At 44.2% G+C, this 20,790-nt stretch overlaps 1 long non-coding RNA gene across 2 annotated transcripts in view; it reads left to right on the forward strand.

The window, feature by feature from the left end:
- The first annotated feature begins 8,392 nt into the window (after positions 1–8,392).
- The window catches only part of LOC102553083 (uncharacterized), a 58,833-nt gene continuing 46,435 nt past the window's right edge, over positions 8,393–20,790 (forward strand). For both annotated transcript variants that reach the window (XR_015643054.1, XR_015643053.1), the window contains exons 1-2: positions 8,393–8,484; positions 9,549–9,655. This is a non-coding gene — a long non-coding RNA (uncharacterized LOC102553083). The remainder of the gene's footprint in view (positions 8,485–9,548; positions 9,656–20,790) is intronic.

Raw genomic sequence — 20,790 nt, forward strand, 5'->3', positions numbered from 1 at the left:
CCCTCTACTAGACCATAGCAACCTTACACTGGTTACTACTACCTTAGGAATCCCATAACATTCTCAACCCTCTGCTCCCTTACAACTCTTACCACCATTGGTATCCCATATTGGACTCATAAAATATTTGTTCCCATGTGTCTGGCTTATCTCATTTTAGTGAGGTCATCAAGGTTCATCAATTTCTTAGAATTTTATTGCATTGCAAAGGTGTGTGTGTGTGTGTGTGTGTGTGTGTGTGTGTGTGTGTGTGACATGTATTCATGTATGTGACCAAGCCAGAAGAGGGCATCAGATCCTCTTGGAGCTACAGTTACAGGCAATTGTGAGCTACCTGATGTGGTGGATGCTGATAAATGAATGATAAATGAACTAGGGTTCTCTGGAAGAACAGCAAGTGTTCTCAACCACTGAACCATCTCACTAGCACCAACATTTTATAGCTTTTAAATCCAGAATAATATTCCATTGTGATTACATATCAAGTTTTATTTTTCCATTCATCCTCTGACCGCCACCTGGGTCGTTTTGACCCTTTAATGTATTATAATACTAGAGCTACAACTGTTAGCATGCAGATAACTGCTTGAGTCCATGTTCTTAATTCTTTTGTATAGGTGCTCAAAAACAGATTGTAAGTAATTCTATCTTTGATTTCTTGAGAAATTGTCAACTGTCTTTATAGCAATCCATACAATTTTTTTCTTCTAACAAGGCACAGATGTTACAGTTCTTCCATATCCTTGCTAGAATTTTTATTTTCTGTTTATTATTTTTATCATCATCATCATCATTATTATGTATAAGAGAGAGATTGAGAGAGATAGAGTACACTCAACCAGGTGTGAGTGGTATAGTATGTATATGAAGATAGAGGATACCTTTCACAAATCTGTTTTTACCTTCTATCTTGTTAAAACAACATCTCTCATTTCTGTTGCTGTGTAAACTGGAGCAGAAGCTCCCAGCCAGCTCCTGCCTCAGCTTCCCATCTCAGGATAGGAGTGCTGAGATTACAGATAGGCATGTCACTTATTCTGGCTTCTTACCTGGGTTCCTGTGATATTCAGTCTTGCACAGTTAGCACTTTTACCTGAAGTACCATCTCACCAGTTCATCATTCTGTGTGTTTTTAACAATAGCCATGCAGATGAGTTACACAGGCACATGTCATGATGCATGGATGTGGAGGCCAGATCAATGCTGGGTGTGTTCTTTGTTTGCTCCCTTTTTTTGAAATAGGGTCTCTCACTGAACACAGATCTCAATGAGTTGGCTAAACTGGTTGATCAATACTTGTTCCCTAGGGCTGGACTTTTATATGAGTTCTGGCCAGGTCCTAGAACTTGTGTGGCAAACACTTTACTCATTGATCCATTTCCTCAGCCTCTCACTGTAGTCTTAGAAGACATTTGGGCCTATTCAACAGTTTTATCAATAACTCAGGCAGAGACAAAGAACAGATGTGTTGATCAAAGGAAGAAGGGAACCATAACTGATGTGCTACGTGACACAATTGAGGAACAAAATTACATTGACTATTTACAGAGGGATTGCCAGACTCCAGCATGTAAGTGAATCTATCCCAATAAAGCAACTTGAGTACCTCCATTTGCTTATGCCTGTCTATGGATGCTTCACAATATAATGAAAAAGGTGATTACTTATGACAGACAAACAACCTGCAAAGCCTAAAATATTTACTGTTTTGCTCTTTTCAGAAGATATTTTCTACTCCCCGTGTAATGGAAAAAAGACAAATTAACCAAATTAATTTATAGAAGTATAAGGTATTATTTGCATCCAAGAAATTATCAAACCAAACATACAGCAAGAAACTGGGCATGCATGTTTCTTCCACATGAAAAGACAGTAATTTATTTTCTTAGCAGCGAAGTAAATATGACTGAGCATTGTGATGGATGAGATGAGCAGAAGCTGATTGCAATGGGAGACACCCCTACCAGAGACCAGCATCCTAGCATGCTGAATGCTGGCATTCAACCTCGGCTACCCAGGGGGATCCCCTCAACACTTAGCGACAGCAATGACAGATTCTTGGGGAGTCTGTTGAACCTGGGTAGATGGGTGGATGTCAAAGCTCCCCAGGAGACTGTAACACATAGGCATGACATTCTCATTCTGCTGATCACAGGGTCTCTCCGAATCTAGAGCCTCAGTCCATGTGTCCATATTCAGGGACACGAAGACAAGTTGACTCCTATTCAACGAGGAGTCTGAGTGGTGAGAGAACAAGAGCTCCTTTTGATAAGAACAACTGCAGAAGGCACAAAGCACAAAGCTCTGAGAAGACAACAGGATGTTTTTGACTTGTATGGAGCATGTGAAGGCTGTCTCATGCAAGGTAGTCAGATGTTTGCGTGGTGAGCCCCAGAGTAACAAATAGAGAAAAGAAGTTCCTAGCTCCTATTAATCATCTTTAGTATTATCCTCAAAATGGGGCTACTGAGGGAAAGGGTATCTCCTCTTGAGGGACCCATCCATTGGTCCCTGAACCATGTTAGAGAGCAAACTGGAACAGCCATATCCCGCACAAGCAGTTACTGTGATTTGTTGTAGCAGGAATTGTGCTAAGATCGTCATCATTCATGAGAGCTCATGCCATGCCCACAAGAGGGGAAGTCACCTTTCCAGTTCATGTTTGAGGAACTAGGAGCTCTAAGGTTTGCTCAATGTCACATGTAACGGGGCCCAGGAACACCATACATGGTCTTCTGCCTGGGCTCCTCTGTCACTAGGGTTATGAATAATTAGATCTGAGGCTGTGTGGGGAGTAATGAGGTTGTATTTTAAACAAGTCCTACAGCTCTGGGCTATGTAGAGGAGAGGTTATTCTCAAATGAGTCACCATTGAAACTTTCTCTTTGGAATCATCAAGGGCAAGGCTTCAAGACAACATGGGCCAATCTTGTCCATGCTCTTGCCCAACATACTGATGAAGAAACTAAGGAAAATGTGAGAAGGCATCCTGGGTTGCATATTTAATATCCAGAAAACCTCTAACTGCCTTAACCACTCCTCTCCCTGCTCAATGTATATATAGCTCATCTCAGACAACCACATTCAGAACAAACTCCACAGACATGTGAGAAAAATCAACCCCATTCACTTCATTGATATGTCTTGACTTGGAATCAAAACAGCATGGCTAAATCTCTACACTTGAGTCACACACACCATGCTTTTTAAGAGCTAACTTAGTCCATAAAGAATGTGCACTGACACCATCAGGGGATCACATAAAAAGAGTCTTTTGCTTCGGATTTACTTTGAAAATAATTTCCAGTGGGAAGTTGCCAAAGCTATGCTAAATGGTGTTGGTCCCATTGGCATAGAGGACCACTCAGGGAAATCACAGGGCCAGCTCAGCAGTTCTAGATGAACTCAGTCTGGTCTGTTCACCACTGATACCTACCAAAAAGTCTCTATGCTAGTTGCCTCCAAATCAGGAACTTTTCCTTGGAAAGAGGCTGCCCCACTGGAATGCACCAGTGAATAGGAAGAGAGTAAAATAGGAAGAGAGGGGACATGTGTGACTTCTGAGGAAAGATGATCAGGAGGCAGATAAGCATTCTCTCTACTTGATGGTTTCCTCCCAGGCACCTGGATGCAAATGACTCCCATGGAAGCCACAAGAGGGAAGAACCTGGGTTAGAATAGGTTTGTCTACCTTTAGGCCATTTTTTGGAATACATAATGTCCACCCCCAAAGCCCACACTTGAAGGCTGGTACCATTGGGAAGTGGAACTGGGAGAGTCTTTAAAGGTAGAGCCCAGTAGGAGGGAGTTGTATCATTGTGAGTATAACCTTGAAGGGTCTATTGAGACTCTGCTTCTTTCCGTCTCCTACACGTCCTAGCCTCCATGGATGGAGTGGACAGGTCTCATCTACCCCACACCCATTATGATGTACCCTGCCACTGTGGGCCCAGAGCAATAGGGCCAAGTGACTGTGAACTGAAACATGTAAGTGTGAGTCAAAATCAACCTTTCCTCTTTTTTTTTTTTCTTTTGGTTCTTTTTTTTCGGAGCTGGGGACCGAACCCAGGGCCTTGCGCTTCCTAGGTAAGCGCTCTACCACTGAGCTAAATCCCCAGCCCCCAACCTTTCCTCTTTATAAATCAATAAGCTCAGGTAGCTGTCAGTGACGTGTTACCTGAACAAAAACATTTTTATCTCTTGTTATCTGTCACAGCTCTAATTTAATATGATTGCACCAGAATATAGACACACTGATGCGGAGTACCAGGATACCTGGTGCACTGCATGCTGTACGTTTTGGGTAAATGAGTGAGTTAAAGACATTGTGGCTTAGTGAAGGGATGTTAAAGAAGGTTAGTAAGTGGTCTTTAGGGCGATGAGGATGTTTTCCCTTATGCTGAATCTTGGTGGTGGTTATTGTTGTTATTGTCTCCAACTATACTCAAGAGTAATGAGGGGTGAAGGATTGTAATCGCTTGCAAAAAAGACAGGCATATTATTGTCTGCCTTTCTTTAATCAAATCAGTTTGTCTTCACGGATGTATTGTGCAGGAGACCCAGTAAGCCACCTCTTCTATGAGATGAGTTCGGGATCTCCACTGGATTTTGTATGCTGTCCCATTTGTATTACTGCCATGATGTTCATTCTCTTGGAGACTGGAGATGGCACTGTTGAGCCTGTTCTTTACTTCACAGACAAGCAAGTCTAAGCCCAGGGAGGTAGATGACACACCCAGAGTCCATAGGATATCAGCTGCCCCACACCCAAGGCAGAGGGGCAGGGCCAAGGGTAAAGCAAGGGAACTAACTCTCCCCCTGCCTCTGTTTCCTCATCTTTAAAATGGGGGTGAGTTCAAATAGAACCTGCTTTGTGGGTCTGCCACAAATGTGAGTTCAGATGTTCGCAGTGCCCTGGATGAGCCTTGCTGTGTATGTAGGGACAATAGACCCTAGAAGCAGTAGGAAAGCATTAACAATTGTAGTTGTATGAATTATTTTTGAGCTCCTTTTCTTTTTTTTTTTTTTTTTTTTTTTGGTTCTTTTTTTCGGAGCTGGGGACCGAACCCAGGGCCTTGTGCTTCCTAGGTAAGCGCTCTACCACTGAGCTAAATCCCCAGCCCCTTGAGCTCCTTTTCACGTGTCATCGTCCTCAAGCTTTCCCAGAATGGAGACATTAAACACATATTGAGTGGAGAAGCATAATGAGCCAAAGCATGCCAGGAAGTTCTTATCCCAGATTCTCAGAACGCACAGCCTTAAGAAACTAAAGCTGCCTCATAAACCAAGTGTGAGCGGATATTTGGCACACAGAGATTAATTCATTAAGAGAGGAGGAATTCGGGATTTATTCATGTCTCAGGAACGCTCTAGCGGAGTATAAGCACACCATTGTTCTTTCTTGTGTAAAGGAAAAGAGAATGCAAGTGGTGTAAACTCAGTCCTGCCTGAGAGAGGGGATTAAACCCGAATGAAACATGGTGCTACTCGTCTTGGGTACAATCAAAAGACTTTGACTGTGAGGAGTTAGCCTCACAAAGGGGCTTGTTAGGGAGCTCTGGGAGGCCAAGTTTTCTTGAACTGCTCAGAATCAGTTGAGATTTTGCTGATCAAAGCTCCTATATCCTTCCATCAAGGTTCTCCTGGCCTAGCCATTTCAGGGCAGAATTCCTTAATATAGCCACAGCAGATGGTCACCAACTTCTGCTTGGACACTTGCTTGCCACCCACTCATGCTGGGCATCTTTGACTGTTATAGAATCCTTCCCTTGACTGAACCAACAATCTGTCTTCCTGGAATGTTGGTCTAATGTCCCTACATTTATTTCCTGGTATGAGGTATAATCTATCTTCTTGTTTTCTCCCTCTTGATGGACGGTGGGAGAAAAGAAAAAGCACTAGGTCTTCCTAGAAGGAATATCTATTTAACTATATCTTTTTAGCTATCAAACCTCAGCCAAGTTATCTACAGTCTCATTCTCTTGGTTTCCTTAGCTTTAAAGAGGATCACCTTAATTTTCCTAAGAGTCTTGTGAAAGTTAACTAACCATAATGTTCATGAAACAAGGAAGACAAAGCTTGGAACTATTTAGCCAATCAGTGATAGTAATTCATTGACAGTGTTCATCACCCTGTGCCTCTGTCAGCTAAGTGCCCCATGAGTCTCTTCTTATGGTGCCCCAGCCTGGTGGCCGGACCCAGCCCATTCTGCTTGTCTCTCTCAGAAACTGTCCACTTGCCCATCTACATGGGTTTTCATTCTAGGATGACTCAAAAATGACTGAAACCGACTGGTCACTGAAGTGGGGAAAACTAGAGGGGAGAGTTAAGCTTTCTCTCCCAAACTGCCCAAGTCATCTGTAAGGAACAAGAAGTCAGCTGGCACCAGCCAATACTCTGCCTCCAAGTAAGAAGCTTTGACGTTCGAAGTCACCTCCTGTATCTGTCTTCGGGTGCTGGTATATGAGAAGGAGCCTCTTGACGAGTCATATTTAATTTTCTCTCTTAATGTGGGCCCTATAGATTTATGAAAATAGCCTAGAACACCCATTCAGAGCCTGCCCCACATGTGGCCCATACATATACAGCCACCCAATTAGACAAGATGGATGAAGCAAAGAAGTGCAGACCGACAGGAGCCGGATGTAGATCGCTCCTGAGAGACACAGCCAGAATACAGCAAATATAGAGGCGAATGCCAGCAGCAAACCACTGAACTGAGAATAGGTCCCCTATTGAAGGAATCAGAGAAAGAACTGGAAGAGCTTGAAGGGGCTCGAGACCCCAAAAGTACAACAATGCCAAGCAACCAGAGCTTCCAGGGACTAAGCCACTACCTAAAGACTATACATGGACTGACCCTGGACTCTGACCCCATAGGTAGCAATGAATATCCTAGTAAGAGCACCAGTGGAAGGGGAAGCCCTGGGTCTGCTAAGACTGAACCCCCAGTGAACTAGTCTATGGGGGGAGGGCGGCAATGGGGGGAGGGTTGGGAGGGGAACACCCATAAGGAAGGGGAGGGGGGAGGGGGATGTTTGCCCGGAAACCGGGAAAGGGAATAACACTCGAAATGTATATAAGAAATACTCAAGTTAATAAAAAAAAATAAGTTTTTTGAAAAAAAAAAAAAAAAAAAAAAGAAAATAGCCTAGATTGGAGCTCCTTTCTCAGAGCCATCCCTGTGGTCAATTTTTGTGTAGATGGAGTCAGAATCAAATTGTAGGATATTCTTTGGGCATTGACAGGGAACTTGAGAGGTTTAGGTGTAGGAAAAACTCCTACACAGCTGATGTCAGATGTGATATTGTCGAGAAGTGCTAAGTGCTGTGTGTGTGTGTGTGTGTGTGTGTGTGTGTGTGTGTGTGTGTGTGTATTATGAAGAGACCAATCAGTAAAGAATAGGACACACAAATTTCATATACATCCCACATTTGTCACAGAAAACACTTGTTTTCTTGCTTTGACACAGCCTGTGTTTCCAGGCTCAGTTGGTATCCAATTTGCTATTTATAAGCCATATCCAAGGTGTTTTTATGAAGCTATACAAAACAGCATATTGAGTGGTGGCCACCTCCTCAGATGTATACATCCTAATTCCTAGAAGCATGGCTGTGACCTTTTTAGGGAAAAGTTGTTATAAATAAAGGATCTGAGGTGAGATTTTCCCGCATGGTCCAGGTAAGCCATTAATCCAATGAAAAATACCTTTATCAGAGAAAAATAGATGGGGGTTTAAGACACAGGGATGGGAAAGTCCTATGAAGATGGAGATGGGGGTATCACAGCCAGAAAACCTGAGGAGCTTTGGGGTTTAGCCTCCAGATGCTAAAAAGCAAGGAGGAGTTCTTTTCTTGAGCTTTGGGTCTGCATTCTTTATAGATACTGTGACAGTGTTGTCATATACCAAATTTCTGTGGGAACCACCTAGTAAAGTTATATCTAGAAAAGAAGCAATACTTAAGTCCTATGTTCTAAGCATGCTGAGTTTTGAGTTGGGCCACATTCATATCTGTTCCTGAGGGTTGGACACATCTGTTAGCCAAAACTTGAATGCAGGACTTCAGGCTTCTAGAACTGTGAAAGAATTTCTTTCCTTTGTCTTAAGTCAACATTTGAGCTTATCTGTGACAGTAACTCCAGACAAACACTGAAGGTACACCCTGTGAGGATCTCTGCTTTTTAGAGTCTGAAGGTCTTACCCAGGAACCTGAAACCACTCACAGGTCTGGCTCTCTCAGACCTGTGATGTCATAGGACTGAGGTTGGCAAGCCGGGGAAGGACCTGTGACATCACAGGAGCGAGGGTGGCAAGCAGTAAATGAACCTGTAACATCACAGGAGTGAGGCTGGCAGACAGTGAATACACCTGTGACATCATAGGAGAGAAGTCAGCTAACAGTGAAGGAGCCAGGGACATTACAGGAGCAAGGTTGGCTGGCAGGCGGTAGAGCAACATGAACAAGCTTTTAAGGAATTAATCTGGTGAGCGTGATGCATCTGAGTTCATGACAGTCGGGGAGGCCAGACAACCCTGAGTGTCACCAACAGGGATGGCACCCATACAGAAGTCCACGGGGAGGCAGTTGGAGTACCTGGTGTAGCCATCTTGGATCCCTGTGAGGTAGAAGGTGGCAGCCACTGTGGGAAACAGCTGTGGTGGTTGACTGAGCTTCCTTGTCAGCCCAGAAGGAGACATTTATCTTTCCCACTCCTTAAGAAGCCTAGCTTCTTATTTTGGAAAAAAATAATGATGTTCTAATTCTAAGAAGACTAATGCATGCTAATTTAGTCATGGCTGTGTCACACATAACCCTCCTCTCTTTTTTCTTAAATACAGTCTCTGATGTCACTTTTTATTAGGGCCATAAATATGCACAGATACCTCAAAGAAGCTGTCATTTTGAGCCTTGGTTTGATTGTTTCTTTGTATAAGTCAAGGTAGCCTGGCTTATGCTGTGGGGAAAAACAGCATTCAAGTCTCAGTGGCTTTAAGTACCAAAGATTGTTGTGTGCTGATCCACATCCCCTCAAAATTCATGTGTGGAAGTCTTAATTCCCCAATATGCCATAATGCTTGTCTATGTGGAAACAGTTTTTTAAGAGGTAATTAAGTGAAAATTAAGGCTGGATCCTTTTCCTATTGGACTGGTGTCCTTATGAACAGACATACCAGGGTCAGCGAGGAGAAGACATGGGCAGAAGTGTTCTCTAGTCATCTCATCTTACGAGCCCAAGAAAGAGGCCCCTCTCACAGCCTTGGGAGGAACCAGAGCTATCAACATTCTGATCTGACTTCCAACCTCCAGACTTGACAAACAACCTCATTAGAAGTGGAGGTTAGGGGGTTGTGCTGGGTTTGGCATTGCTTTCTCTAAACTCCCAGAACAAGATAGCATTGTAGATACTTAACATGTACTTGAATACATTTGATAATTTATGTTGAGGTCATAAGATAATAAAATTACGGTTGACACTGAATAGCTATGAGTTAAGAGTTTCTTCAAAAATAATATCTTTAAGCAATTTCTCTGAAATGATCGCTGCAGGTGTGGGAAACTGCTTCCTGGCAGCTCTGAGACTTGGGAGCTGAATATGTTGTTGTCTCTGCCCAGTCTAGAAGCAGATCATCTGTCCTTGTCAGGACTCCTGAGAGGTAAAGTAACAATGCCTAGCCCAATCTAGTTTAGAAATAGAAAGTTGTTTTCTTGTTGTTGTTTAAAGAAAGTTAAATAACCAGGTTCCAACCACAGAAACAACTGGAACCAGAGTTTTGAACAGAGTGAATGAAATAATTCTTTAAATAACATAATGTGTCTTACTCTTTCTGCCTCTCTTTTTCTGCTTCCCTGTCTCTTCTCTCTCTCTCTCTTTTTTTTCTCTCTCCTCTCTCATCTGGACGTCTTACTCCCTCCATAGCAACCTGTGCTGTCTCCTGCTGCACACTGGCATCCTCAGCTTCTTGGAACCTATCTGTTGGGTCCTTTCCTTGGGTCCTATTTGAAGACCCTCAAAGAAGCATTTTTGATTTGGGATAGATGGTCCATTGCCAAGTCAGCTGAGGCTACAGCACCTCATACTATTGCAACTCTTGTTTACTGATGTTTACTCTTGGTCAGGGCTTAAGTTGTATGGCAAAGACATGGCTACCAGCTTCTCAGTATTGTATTATAAGAGGGTTTTGTTTCTCAATAGTATTGATGCTTCCTAGATCCTTGTTCCCACTTCAGACTAGTTGTGTGATCAGCTTTGACAAGTGTCAGTCAATAGCCAGTCTCCTTGATTATTCTGACCCTTGCTAAGACATTTCCTTGACTACTGGAAGTGTCTGGTTCTTTAAAATCTGACCACTTTCAGCAGATCATGGTTTCAGCCTAGCACAAACGAAACAGAATCAAGTGTTTGCAAGGCATGAGATTTGGAGAGCCTGTGCTCGGTGGGCCTCAGTAAGCACAGTATTTTGTGAGAGGCGTCAGGCTTTGGGCAAGAGCAATCCAGAATCTCGTTTCTACAATCGGACCTTTGTTCTCTTGGTAAGTTTTCCTATCATAACTTTAAAAATAGAAACATGAATCATGCTTGAGCTCTGTTGTGCACAGGGTTATTTTGACTGTCCGTTCTTTCCTCTCTACTTGCTGTGCGAGCTCCTCTTTTCCAGCATCTAGCACAATGAATGAGTAAGTGAATGAGATGGGAGTGGCCAGGGCCTGGTGGCATGTAGCAGAGAAGGTATGAACTACACTCAAAGTGAAGGCAGCCTTCCTTTGGGAATGACCAGAACCTGAGTCTCGCTTAGGTGAGAATCATGTGTTAGAAAGGTGGGCACAGAATTACTAAGGAGAAGGAACAGTAGAGGTAAGTCCCCAAGGCAGAGGAGTCACACAGTAAATTTCTGGCTGAGCCAGGTCCCCACCCCCACCCACACCCTTTTTTGGGGGTTGGGGGTCACAGGAGATAACCAGGTTTGGTTCTGTTCTGCAGAGTGTACTAGGCTGATGGTTTTTCAAATGCAACATGGTTATAATCATCATCAGACAGTGCATCCTGCCTGTCAGGCCACTCTTGAGGTGGGAAATTCTAGTGAGATTCAAGAGGAAGGTAGAACTGCCTTTTAGTCATGTTGCCGCTGCTGCCCAATAAAGAGACAGCACATAGTCACGTTGCAGCTGCCGCCCAATCAGGAGAGACAGCACATAGTCACGTTGCAGCTGCCGCCCAATCAGGAGAGACAGCATATAGTCATGTTGCAGCTGCTGCTCAATCAAGAGAGATAGCACATAGTCATGTTGTAGCTGCTGCCCAATCAGTAGGGATGGCACGTAGTCATGTGGCAGCTGCCGCCCAATCAGGAAAGACGTCACCCATTCTTTGTGCACATCTCTCCATGTAATCACAAGGATGGATAAGAAAATGCTGATTGGCTTAGAAGCCAGAGTAAAGAAGAAAGTCAATGATCTTCTATTTGCGTGATATAATTGACTCAGAGTGGACTAAACACCACAAATGGATGCAGTTGATGACCTTGAAGTCCAGAAGAAAATCCTTTATCTGAGCCACCGGTGCTTGCTCAATGGAGTTCAGAGTTCATCTAACATAATGCTAAAGTGCACAAATAGGAACCGACGAATTTTCACAGGAAAGGTAAGGACAGAAGGAAACAATGGACATGCTCACTCCATGTAAGACCTATCCTGTGTGGACGAAGCCCTTCTCTTCTGAGTAGAAGCACAATTGCATTAAGACAGTGTGAATGGATGGGGTTGGAACAATGACTCAGTGGCCAAAGACAAGTGCTGCTCTTGCAGAGACAGCTCTGTTCCCAGCACCAGGTGGCTTACAACTCCCTCTAGTTCCAGCTCCAGAGAGATCCAACATCTCTTCTGACCAATGCAGGTACAGCACGAACGTGCACAAACCCACACTCAGATATACATGCATGCATATAGTTAGAAAAAGAAAGAAAATTAGAGCAGAGTTTACCACATGTCGGCTGGCCGCTGAGATGGCTCTATAGGTAAAGGGACCAATGGCCTGTGCTCTATCCTAGAGACTCACACTGGGGAAGGAAGAACTGACCCCAACAACTTTCCTGGAACCTTCACCTACTTACTGTGCATACCTCCCCCCAGAATAACATTTGTAAATTTTTTCTTAATAGACACTCTTTTGTAGCAGTCCTGAAAGACACCTTCGCATCTAGTTCTTGGACCTTTGGTCAGCTTCTTGAGTAAGAGAACAGTGTGAGTGCAGGTTTTATCCAGATCTCACAGCCCTGCCTTCCTGTTACTTTTTCAAGGGTGTGGAGACATTTAGCACGGCTTCGCGGTCTCCTTGGCTTGTCCCAGATCATTGCTTCTACCTTCTTTATCTTATCACTATTCCAGTTCAAGAAATAGTCTAGATCCCCAGACTAATAGGTATGGTGTTTTTGTTGTTTTTGTTTCTTGAGACAGGGTTTGTCTTAGTTACAATTTTCATTGTTGTGAACAGACATCACAACCAAGACAACATTTAATTGAGGCTGGCTTACAGGTTCAGAGGTTCAGTCCATTTTCATCATGGCAGGGAGTATGGCAGCATCCAGGAAGACACGGTGCTGGAAGAGTCAAGAGTTCTACATCTTGATCTGAAGGCATCCAGGATAAGACTGGTTTCCATTGGCAGCCGGGAAGAGACCCTCTGTCTGGGTAGAGCTTGAGCCTAGGACTTCAGAGCCTGCCTTCACAGTGACACACGTCCTTCAACAAGGCCACATCTACTCCAACATTGCCACAACTCCTAATACTGTTACTTCCTAAGCCAAGCACATTCAAACCACTACAGGTTTTCTCTGTGTAGCCCTGGCTGTCCTGGAATTCACACTGTAAACTAGGCTCCCCTCGAACTCGGACATTAGTCTGCCTCTGGGATTAAAAGGTATGCACCACCATGCCCAGCTTTTGGTACCCTTTAAGACCTTGCAGTCTAAAAACCTGTCCTTCTGAAAGTTCCCTGTGAAAACAGAGGGGCCTGGGGTTTACAAAGCGAAGTCCCTGAAAAGTTCTTACTTGCTTTCCACATATTTGCAGCATCACTACAACCAGGGCAAGTTCTGGAGCCCAAGGCCCTATTCTGTCTATACCGCTCTGTGATAATAAGTGTTAACTGTCAATGGGACACAGCCTAGAATCGGCTGAGAGAAAAGCCCTGCTTTAGGAATTAGACAGGTCAGATTGACTTGTGGGTCTGTAAGGGGTTATCTTGATTATAGTTGCTATAGGGGGGGGCTCAGCCCACTGTGGGCAGCACCATCCCTGGGTAGATTGTCCTGGGTTATGTAAGAAGGCTGATGAAGCAGGAGACTGGGAGCAAAAAGGAGAAAGAAAACCAGGAAGCAATGCTCCTCCACAGTTTCTGCTTCAAGTTACTGCCTTGACATCCTTCATTGATGGACTGTGACTCATGGATGTAAGGCCAGTAAACCCCCTCCTCCTCCAAGTTGCTGGGGGCAGAATGTATTTCTGTAGCAACAGAAAGGAACGTCTAGAGTGGGGTTTCGAAAGTTTTCTCTAAATTTCTGTCTCCAACATCTAGAGTCAAAGAGGCCATTGGGGCGAGTACCATTGGTAGTCGTGGTGATACTATACATTTAAGAGACAAGACCTGGACCAGGCAATACATGTAGATAAATTCCTGTTACTGATGAGAAGCTCATTATAAGCAAGGTGATATCACTTCATCTGGTACGGTGACCTGGATAACAGCTCCCAAAGACACAAGCTTCAATCTCCTGCTGTAAAGAGCACTGAAGACTGGCTAGTTTATAAATAGTGTGAGTCTACTTCACCTCTGAGGCTTCCAAGTTCCAGACTGAGAGGGCTGCTTCCGGTGAGGACTCTCTCCCTGTCATAAATCGGCAGAAGGCTTCATGTGGAGAAACAACCGGGGAAAGAGATATTGTTATATAAACACTGGCCCAATCACTAGGGTACTGTTCTAGTTTCCTTCCTGTTGCTGTGAGAAAATATTCTGACTAAAAGCAATTTAGGGAGGAAAGGGTTTATCCCAGACCACAAGTTATAGTGCACTATTGAAAGAAATCAGAGCAGGAACTCAAGCAGGAATTTGAAGCAGAAACCATGTAGTGATATTGCCTGTTCGCTCAGTCACTGGCTCATGTTTAGATACTTTTCTTACACAGCCCAGGCCTAACTGCCTAGGGATTGTGCCACCTATAGTGGGCTAGGCTCTCCTATATAATTAACAATCAAAATAGTCCCTAACACACATGTCCATAACCCAATCTAATCCAGGTAATTCCTCTATGCAGACTTCTCAGATGACTCGAAGTTGACAGCTGACAGTTAAGATTAATCAGGAAAGGTATTCACCATTATGTTCTAAACACCTTACCATAACCCCATATCCCGATATCATTCATTGGAGATTATTTTACCAACACACTTTCTGGAAGAAGACGTGTTGAAAATACAGCACTTATAAATATAACAGTTTGTGGGGGAATATCACTTATCACAGATGAGAGAACAGGAAGCATACTAAGATGAGGTAATTATCCTGGGCCCTCAAAGAAATCACGTTTATTGTTAGAAGGGGAAGCAGAGGACAATTTGGCACATAAGGGAAGGTGATGGAGAGGAGAAGCAGAGATTGGAGCCATGTGACCGAAAGTCAAAGAAGCAGTGTAGCCCCGAGAAGCTAGAGGAAGCAAGAGTGGACTCTTATACAGGAGCAAGCAGGCCAAACCTTGATGTCAGCTCAGACACTGATTTCCGTTCTGACCTGCAGAACTGAAGTTCTATTGTTCTGAGTCACCCAGTGTGTGCTGTGCTGTTATAGGAGAGGCAGGAAAATAGCGAGCCAGTTGTAGAGCATCAGCCAGGAGAAAGACACACCTTCCTCGTGTGGCCTTTCCCAGAACCAGGCGTGGCTGCTAAATTTTTATCACTTGGTGTCACACATTGAATGCTTGAGAAAGACACTGAGGATCTGTGAGGCTTTGTAAAGTCAACTACTAGACCAGTGGCAAGCAACCTAGGCCAGTCGATTTCTTAGAACGTGTGCTTCAGAAGACAGCCCAGGCAGGCCCGAGAGATGGAATCTCTGTCACTGCACCCCTGCCACTCTGAAGATTTCGTCACAAGTCCCTGGCCAATGACAACTTGTTGTCTGCAGCATTATAAAGACTCTTGTCCAAATTTGGAGCAGAGACTGAAGGAATGGTCATTCAGAGCCTGCCCCACGTGAGTATACAGCCCTTAAATATGCAGTCACCAAAACTAGATAATATTGATGAAGCTAAGGAGTGCATGCTGACAGGAGCCTGATATAGCTGTCTCCTGAGAGGTACAGCCAGAGCTTGTCAAATACAGAGGCAAATGCTAGCAGCAAACCATTGAACTGAGAACGTGGTCCCCGTGGGAGGAGTTAGAGAAAGGATTGAAGGAGCTGAAGGAGCTTGCAACCCCATAAGAACAACAACGTCAACCAACCAGAGCTCTCAGGGACTAAACCACCACCCAAAGAGCACACATGGACAGACCCATGGCTCCAGCTGCATATGTAGCAGAGGATGGCCTTGCTGGGCACCAATGGAAAGAGAAGCCTTTGGTCCTGCCAAGGCTAGAACATCCAGTGTAGGGGAATGTTGGGGGGAGGGCAGAAAGGGGGGGTGGTTGGGGAGGGAGAACACCCTTGTAGAAGAAGTGGAGGCGGTGGGATAAGGGGGCTTATGGCCAGGAAACTGGGAAAGGGAATAACATTTGAAATGTAAATTAAAAAATCCAATAAAAACAAAACAAAAAACTCTTGTCCAAGGGTTTTCTCTTCATCATCATACATCCAATGCATTGTTCAAAGGGTAAGCCTGGAACAGCCTTAAAGACTCAAATATTCAACAATGCAAAACCAAAGGTAAGGCCAACTGCTGATGATTGCTGGAGAAGGGCACAGGGCTGGTGCATCCCTAACAAATGTAGACAGGCAACTGAAGATGTGACTTTGCCTTTGAGTCAGGCATTGCCCTCTTTGGCTACCTATTAGAATCATTTGGGAAACTCTTGGAGAACTCAACATCAAAACCGTTACTCAGGGCCAGTTATGGAAGGGTCTTCTAGAAGTAGATACCTGGCACTGAGTGCTGATATGAAATGTCTCTCTTCCCATTTGACCCCAACTGGTGGCACCAGTTTGGAAGGCTGTGAATCCCTCAGATGGTAGGACTAGCTTGGCACAGTAGGCCAAAGGGGACAGGGCTAACACATCATAACCTGACCTTGCTTCTAGTCCCATCCTACTTCCCAATGCACTGAGCTGTGAGAGTCCCATCACATGTTCCTGCCATCACAGAGATGCTCCACTATTGCCTTCCCCTCTGATGAACTGTTCCCTTGGAAACCATGAGCCAAGAGAAAAACTTTTTCCCTTAAGTTACTTCTGCCAGGTCCTCTATTATAAGAGTCTTCCAAATTTTCCATCATTCTATGCTTATCAGAATATTTATTGAATGACTAGATGGATGAGTGTATATCTGTAACAGAAATGCAAAAGAGGACATAAGATCTAGAGATGGAAGCTGGAAATAGACTTTGTGGGTTACTTGCTCAGCAAACTGGAAGACCTGTGTGTGGATCCTAGCACCCATATTTTAAAAAAAGCCAGGAAGTCTGTATCCCCTATGGGACTTAGAGACAGATGGGAGGAGAGACAGATATATCTCTGGGGCTGGCCTGCTATCAGCCTAGCTCCACTTTCAGTAAGAGACTCTCAAAAGAATGAGATAGAGAGTGACAGAGGAAGACACCTGACATCCTCTTCTGGCCTCTTGTATACACAAGTCCAAGCAGTCATACACCACATGAATATTCCACACAAAGATCCAGAGAGCCTTACTTAGAGTGCGCACTCTTTATTTCTAAACTGGTGTGCAAAGTTTGTGTGTCAAGATTCTCAGCCACAATAAGGGCACAGAGGGCAGACTGCACCTATCTGGTTTTACAGTTTTTAAATTAGGGAGGAGAGTTTAAAGACAGCAGTAGAAAGGTGTCTTAGGGTTTTACTGCTGTGAAGAGACACCAGGACCAAGGCAACTCTTATAAAGGATAACATTTAATTGGAGCTGGCTTACAGGTTTAGAAGTTCAGTCCATTTTCATCATGGCAGGGAGCACGGTGCTGGAGGAGCTGAGAGTTCATCCAAAGGAAGCCAGAAGACTAGCTTCCTGGCAGCTAGGAGAAGGGTCTCCAAACCCACCCCTGCAGTGACATATTTCCTACAACAAGGCCACACCTACTACAACAAGGCCACACCTCCTAATAATGCCACTCCGTGGGCCAAACATATTCAAACCACCACAGAAGGCAAAAGTGGAACACCTTGAAAGTCAACAGAAACCCTAAAAGCAGAGAGACAACTCCATGAATTCTCAGGGTCCATCTCATACCAGGCCAAAATGGCCCAATCATACATATTCCCCTGAATGTGACATTGTTTTAGAACAGCGTAACTATGTCAGTAATAAACAAGACACTATCAAGGTGACATTCTGCTCCCTACACCATCTAAGGAGCCACAAGAGTCCAAGCAAAGCACTAGGCCTGGGTAACCAGGGTATCACAGGCTCTATCTTTGGAAACGCCATTGGGTTTAATAGTTGGCAGAAGCACTCACTATCTTGGAGATAACAGAAAAGCATAACCTATATCCTAGATGTACTTCCTAAGAGGCTCAGGGGAATTGTCTCAGGGAGCAGGCTGTCCCTCCTGTGTGTCTGGAAAGGCCTCCTATGGGGCAGAGCAAAGAAGGAGAACAGACCTCTCTGGAGAGAACATCCAGGTTGAGCAAAATGGTATATGAACAGATTCTTTGAAGAGGCTGGCTTTTCTCCCTTCTTACAAAATGCCAAAGAAAGTACCTTTCATTTGGAAAGGTTTGTTGCTTTCCTAGGGGGAGTTAGATTGCTTTCAAGCTGTATGGTGTTGCTTTGTTCTTGAGATCTGTGCTTGTCTGGGGGAAAGCAGGTCTAGACTTGGATTTCCATGGGAACAGGAATGGGCCAGGGAGGAGTCTGTAGACTTTAAGTTGACCCCACACTGAGGAAAGATTGTATAAAGGAAGTGGACTTACCTCAGATGCAGAGTCATTGAGATCTGGATACGCCAGAATGCAGGGACAACCCTATTACAGGTCCACCACAGGCCTACACAAGGCCTTATTGCAAGTTCTTTGTGGGGAAGGAGGTTTACTGAGTGCAATGGCTATTCCTGTGGGCCAGTCAGGAATCCTACCAGTCAGGAAGTCAAAACCTGAAAGGTAAACTTTAGCCTAAGGAAGGAAGAAAATTTCTTTCCTCTTCCTCTTCTGAGTCTTTGTCAATCTGGATGTAGTGGATGGCAGGATGGGAGCTCACCTGCAGAGGGCAGCGGTGCGCAAAAGAACAGTGAGGGCTCATTGGTTAGTCTCTGAGAGAGAAAGAAGTGGATGGCATCATAAGAAAAAATCTCTCGTCTCTCTCCCCCACTTTGCTCTGTCTGTCTCTGTGGGTGCGTGTGTGGGTGCTTGCATGGGTGCATGTGCGTGCGTGGGTGTGTGTGCATGTGTGTGTGTGTGTGTGTGTGCGTGTGCGTGTGCGTGTGTGTGTGTGTGTGTGTGTGTGTGTGTGTGTGTGTGTGTACATAATCTTGCAAAGCAAAAGCTATGGCAATAGACCCCCAGAACTCTACAAAGGACAAGCAGAAGGGTGTTAAGTCCTGATAATCAACAAATCAGGACTGGAGCCGATGTGATTTTAATATTTTGTGGAAACGATGTCCACAAAACATTGGTCCCTTAATATTTAGAAAACTGATGGTCATTTACAAGTTCTGTGACTCCAGGTAGCCTACTGATGCCTACTTTCATGTGGGACAACATCAAGACATAACTGGTCATAAGTCATAAGTCAGACTTCTGAAGGTCATTTTTTTTAGGATCAAAGCAAGTAACGTTCAAATATGCCTTATAAGTGGTAAATATGTTGACCTGAACGGTTATTTTGCCTTTGAAAGTTTTCCAGCTGAAATGATGAAGCATACCTGAACATATTTTTTTTTATTTTTTTGCTTTTGCAAGTGTGTTTTTAACAAGCACACCAGGGGATTCTGCCTGGCAGGTGTGAGGACCACAGATGGTGCCTATCCTGACTGTCAGTTCACTCTCCTTCCTCTGAGGGAAGGACGGATCCTAGGAGGGGTCAGATGAGGGGACAGTGAATGTAGGTGCCAGTCATCCCTGGTTGACAGGAAGAACAGAAGCTGCTTCTAAAGATAATTAAGTATGGAAGAAATAACCCAAAACCTACACACTCAAGTTAACTGAGCAGAAGAAAATATTATTTAAGTACTAAAATGTCAACTTATATTTCAACATTTTTTGAAGGAAATCAATTGATTCATCAACAAATTCTTATTTAATCAGATTTGTTTGTTTGTTTATCGTGGTGCTACAGAGTAAGCCCAGGTCTTATACAATCTAGACAAGTGTCCTATGACTGAATTACCAGCCTTCAATTTACTTGAATTGGGTAATAATTGGCCAGCAGCTCTTTTAGAGGAGGCACTTTGGAAGTTAAAAGGCCAACCTGTTGTCTGCCTTACCCTTAAGCAGTCACACTCATAGAGAAGGCATGTATCTATGTGAAAGGTGCATATGACAGGCTAGACATCTCCAACTCAAGTGACCGGTATGACTGGTGGCCCTGAACCATGGGTGACTTCTGAGCCCTCATATTGTGGGCACAATGAGAGGGGTCACTTGATGGCCAATCTGGGCTATAAGTGTAACTGGACTAAGAAGTTCTCAGAAGGCTAAATTCATCCATAATACAGCTATGGATGAATCCCTGCGGTTGTTCCAGAGACAATTAGGTCATGAGGTCTCTGGCCTAAAGAGTGGTACCATCAATCAGAATTTGACTAGAGAGTAGGACGTGGTGTAGCTGTGGAAAGAGAGGTCTAGATGGAGACGAAGTTCCCTGGGAACAAACCCCCCAGACTGTACCTTGTCCCAGGTTCCTTGCAGCTCTTCCTGACAGCTGTCTGCCATGAGTAGCTTCTGTCACATGTTCCTTTCACCATGATTGTCTTTCTCACCACAGATCCAGAATCAATGGAGCCAAAGGCTGTGTACCAAAGCTTCTGAAACTATGAGCCGAAATAAAATACTTTCTCTTTCAGAGTGTCTCTCTCAGACATTTAATCACAGCAATGGCCAAGTAACTTATATGGGCTGCATGCCTGTAAATACACACCTAGATGTCAAATGCTTGGGGGAGACCTAATTATTAATGTTTATATATTTATATGTTGTACTAAATTAAAATACTGGGGTGAGGGGGCGTGGAATGGGAATGTGGCTGCACATATTGAATATACATTCTTGGGGCAAAGATTGTAGAAGACTCCAGGAAATGAGGCCAGGCTACAGAACCTCAAGGCCTGCCACTCTCTACTGACCTACTTCCTCCAGCCAAGTCCCGCCTCCCAAAGGCTCCAGAACCTTCCTAAGCTTCACTACTAATTGAGAACCAAGCATTTAAATGTGAGCCTATAGAAGGTATTTCATATTCAGACCACAAACTCAGTGTTAACCACAGCTCTGTCTATAGTCTGTATCCCCTTCCTTTCGTGTGTGTGTGTGTGTGTGTGTGTGTGTGTGTGTGTGTGTGTGTGTGCGCATGCGTGTGTGGCCCTGGCCTGGGAGCTCTTGGAGTTTCTCCCTTTTGCAACACCAACTCATACAAAGCAGGTCTCCAGC

Source organism: Rattus norvegicus, chromosome 18 (genome assembly GCF_021556685.1).
Source record: "Rattus norvegicus strain SHRSP/BbbUtx chromosome 18, alternate assembly SHRSP_T2T, whole genome shotgun sequence".
Taxonomy (NCBI): domain Eukaryota; kingdom Metazoa; phylum Chordata; class Mammalia; order Rodentia; family Muridae; genus Rattus; species Rattus norvegicus.